At 52.1% G+C, this 4,394-nt stretch overlaps 1 protein-coding gene across 5 annotated transcripts in view; it reads right to left on the bottom strand.

Annotated features, from left to right (window-relative positions):
* NOD1 (nucleotide binding oligomerization domain containing 1) overlaps positions 1-2,890 on the bottom strand; it is a 50,553-nt gene extending 47,663 nt beyond the window's left edge. Inside the window, exon 1 of one of the 5 annotated variants that reach the window (XR_007355008.2) lies at positions 2,549-2,719. The gene's annotated coding sequence lies outside the window, so the exon portion shown is untranslated. Of the gene's footprint in view, positions 1-2,102; positions 2,320-2,414; positions 2,720-2,822 lie in introns of those variants that run through there. The other 4 variants (XM_075125709.1, XM_048838715.2, XM_075125708.1 and 1 more) reach the window with 4 other exon arrangements.
* Positions 2,891-4,394: the final 1,504 nt, after the last annotated feature.

Genomic DNA, 4,394 nt, shown 5'->3' on the forward strand with positions numbered 1-4,394 from the left:
TTGAATTAATCATGTGAGTAAACTGTGATTAATTGACAGCCCTAGAAATTTTCCATGCTTGGTCTCTTAAGGATTGGAGTAAAACTAATTCTTGCCAGGGATCATCTCACTGTTAAGTGGGTACACAACACCTAGCTCAATAGGGCCCTCTTGCATTTCCTTTGTCAGGCTGCTGATGGTCATATTCCATTTTACAGGGATCATGTGTAAGGCCTGACCATTCTGGCTTTGCCACTGGTATGCAGGAAAAAGAGTTAACCCAGGATCTGCTATTGGTAATGTAGGTGTACTGTTTTCCTGCAGAACCTTCCCTCTGCCAGCAGCAGGGGGTGACGTTGGGGAGGAGCAGCTGGGTTTGGGTTTTCCTACTGCCTTTGCTAGTGGGGTTTCCATATTAGCCTCTAGCTGTTATGTTTAATTCTCTACCTAAAAGTTGCTCAGCACACTTTTCAAGCCCTGCCTAATGTGATGTGTCCTCTGCCAAATTTCTGAGGAATGGGAGTGTCTCTCACTGAAGAAACATGAAACTCAACCCTTGCAATTTAGGAACACCTGAGTACAGATTTACAGCCTGAGTACAGATTTACAAAGTGCAAATATTAGATTAACAAACAAAGCCTGGACTAAAAAAAAAATTTTTTTTTAAACTAGAATAAGAATCATAAATACTTAATGCCGGTACACCGTAGCTATAGAAAACATTACTGTTTCCATGTCACCTAGTAATTTGAGTTTGGCTGTATCTCACAGACCAAACTCCAGACGAGGACACATCTGGACTGAATGAGAGGATTTCACAATACACCTCCCAGAATGTCAAGGAAAATTCAATTACAGCTAGTTAATTTTTCTTTACTTCATTAATTAAACCTTGTACATTTCTCTGCCTTTCCTCTCAACTCCACTAACCCATTTGTCCCACTATTCCCCTCTTGCATACTTGCTTCACTGGACCATCTCCCAAGAAATTCATCCCACATTATCTGATACCTCCTTGGTTTCCTGCTCCTTTCCCTCTTATATCCCCTTATTTCTGAGACCTGGGCTACCTGAAATATTTTGCTCCTACATCTCTGGATCTTTGAATCGTTCTCTTTCCTTCCACCACCATCCCAAATAAAACAATTCAATGTTGGTAAAGCCATGCAAAGAGAGACAGTAAAGAGGCACATACTTAACAGTGGGAAACACAGCACCGGGCCAGACTTGTGGGCCACTGGACTGGGGTAAAGAAAATTCTCCCACTTCTCACACACACATAGTCGTCAGGCAGCCGGCAACCTAAACTGAGGGCTTTCAATCCTGGAGTCACGTGTTTTAAGTCAACCACCTCTATGCAGTTAATAGGTATCTTTGAGGTAGAGTTGCCAATTTTGGTTGGATGTATTCCTGGAGGTTTCATCACGACAAAATCTTTAATTAAATATTCATTTTAATTCCTGGAGACTCCAGAGCAATCCTGGAGGGATGGCAACCCTACTTTGAGGGACACCTATGCCAAATCCAAATTACATTCATTGACAATTCTGCAAATGGCCATTGGCCCACTTGGCCAAGGAAGTCTGCCCCGTCACTGTTTTAGAAGAACTGTATTTGTTTTCAGATGCTCAACTCTTTATTTTGCATAAAGCAGCAGCATCTCAAAACCTACTACAGGGACGAGATCTCTGGAAAGGAAACGCAGGGGGCAGCCACAGAACCACCCAGCCAGCCACCCTGAGGCTTGAGCTGTAGAAGCCTTGCAGCCATTGGCCTCATTCACCTCACCGAGGCCTCATCCACAACCGTGTGACATGCCCCCCAGCACTGTGATCCCCCTCGCTCTCCTGCCCCAGACAGCCCCCCCCAGCACTGTGACCCCCTAAGCAGCCCCTCCCCCAGCACTGAGACCCCCCCATCTGTCCTGCCCCCAACACTGAGACCCCCCCAACACTGAGACCCCCCCATCTGTCCTGCCCCCAACACTGAGACCCCCCCATCTGTCCTGCCCCCAACACTGAGACCCCCCCAACACTGAGACCCCCCCATCTGCCCCGCCCCCAGCACTGCGAGCCCCCCGCCCCCAGGGGCGGCAGGGTGAGCGCGGCGCGCGCAGGACTCACCGCGGCGGCGGGCAGGGCGCGCGCGGGGACACGGAGGGAAAGGGGAGGAGCGAGGCCGCCTGGCCGGGACCCGGCGCTGCTGCCGCCCCGAGCGGGCCGGACTCGGGCACCGGAGCCCGGCGCTGCTCGGTCGGTCGGTGCGGCCGGGAACCGGGAGAGCGGCTCGGCCGGGCGCTTCCCCTTCGCTGCACCACGCGGGAGCCCGACGCTGACTCAGCGAGCTGCCCCGCCGAGGGCGAGACGGTGTCGCAACCCCAAGGCGTCTCCCCCTCCCCCGAGGGCGGCGGCGGCGCGGCCTCTGCCCGGGCTCACCGCGCTCCAGCCAGGGCGAGCTGCTGCCGGGGCTCAGCTCCGCGCACGATCAGGCCCTAGGGCACCCCTTGGCCGGTGCCTAGCGTCCGGCCAGCCCTGGCCGCCGCCCGGCTGCGAGCGAGGAGATCACCTACCCCGGCTTCTCGGGGAGACGGGCAGCGCTGGGGACACGCTCCCGCGGCGGCCCCTGAAATTGGAGCCCGGGCCGCGCTCCCCCGCCCCCGCGGCCAGCAGCGGCGGAACACGTTCAGCGGGCGGCGTGAGCCATCCAGCCTGCGGGAATAACTCGGGGCGGAAGAGCTACCCCCACCTTCCAGCCACCACCCATCCTGCAGCTGGGCAGGGGGTCACCCTACGGGAGCCTTGTGGTCCCTTCTACCCTATGGTTCCGGGATTCTGCAAGAGTACCTGAGCTGGGCAGAGCAGCGAGGGCTGGCTCGCTTTGGAGGGAGAGACACGAGGGTCCTTTTCCATACAAACACTGTTTCACTTTTTAAAGCGGTTTCGAAGATATTTGTATCCAGGCCATCCACGAGATGTGACCAGAAACAGATGTTTGGAAGGGCTGGAGGCACACAGGACAATAATGGCTGAAGCAGCTTTACTGCATCCAAAGTTTCCAAGATCTGGAAAAAAACGAGCCCGCAAGAAGATAGGGCTGATTAGTACTACTCAACTTTTGCTTATACACTTGGACTTGCAAGAAGAAGGATATATTTTAGCGCAGGGCCACCTGATACTGTTGTTCCTACGATTATCGACAATGCAGAAGGTGGTAACTTCCCTGCCACTGGTTTGCATTTGCCACATTGAAGAGCTATCACAACTGTTGGGATGATACCACAAAAACAGGACCTTTAGCTATCAGCCTACAAGCTGTCCTGCTCTTCCCGCCCCCCCCTCCCAAAAAAAAACAAAACAACCCCATGCCTTTTAAAGACAGGGAACAGACAAAAAAGTTACACAAGCTTGAAGTGTAAAACTTTTACAATAAAGATTTCAAAAAGTATTTTTCATAATATAGCACAGTTTAGGCTAAGTTAAATCAATAAATGAGGACACTGGTAGGTCAGTGCATGTTCCTTGAATCAAATATAGTAGAGGTATAACTGCATTTTTGCCCTTGCTTCCATATAAATCTTTGAACTCTTGTGCCAGTGGCATAACTACTCCTTTTCTACATGATTTGCAACTATATTGTCCCTTGAAAGTTTCCTTTTTCTTCCTCTTGACAATTATTTTGGCCTTAATCTTTAGTAATAAAGCTAATCCTATATGGTGGTACACTGTTTGGAAACAATTTAAGTTGTACATTTTAAAAAAATCATTTAATTGGAGCTGCTAAAGCAGGGGTGGGTAAACTACAGTCCCTGGACCGTGTCCTGCCTGTCAGACCTTTGAATCCAGTCCTCAGGCTCCCACTGGGGAGCAGGGTCAGGGGCTTGCTCTCCCCACGTGGCTCTCGGAAGCACCAGCATTTCCCCCCTCCAGCTCATACATGTAGGGGCAGCCAGGGGGTTCTGCACGCTGCCCCTGCCCCAAGCACCGGTTCTGCAGCTCCCATTGGCCAGGAACCACAGCTAATGGGAGCTGCAAGGGTGGCACCTGCGGACAGGGCAGCACACAGAGCCGCCTGGCCAGCATCACACCGCTGCGTAGGAGCTGGAGGGGGGACATGCCACTGCTTCTGGGAGCTGCTCTAGGTAAGCGCTGCCCAGAGCCTGCACCTGACATCCTCCCATGCCCAACCCCCTTCCCGGAGCACCCTCCTGCACCCCAAACCTCTCATCCCCAGCTCCACCCCAGAGCCTGAATCCCCCCCCCGAACTCCAAGCCCCAATTTTATGAGCAATTCATGGCCCACCATATAATTTCCATACCCAGATGTGGCTCTCAGGCCAAAAAGTTTGCCCACCCCTGTGCTAAAGTAACAATTTTGAAGATGGACATTTCAAATGAAACAATCTTAAGCAAAAATGA

This window comes from Caretta caretta, chromosome 2, assembly GCF_965140235.1.
Source record: "Caretta caretta isolate rCarCar2 chromosome 2, rCarCar1.hap1, whole genome shotgun sequence".
Taxonomy (NCBI): Eukaryota; Metazoa; Chordata; order Testudines; family Cheloniidae; genus Caretta; species Caretta caretta.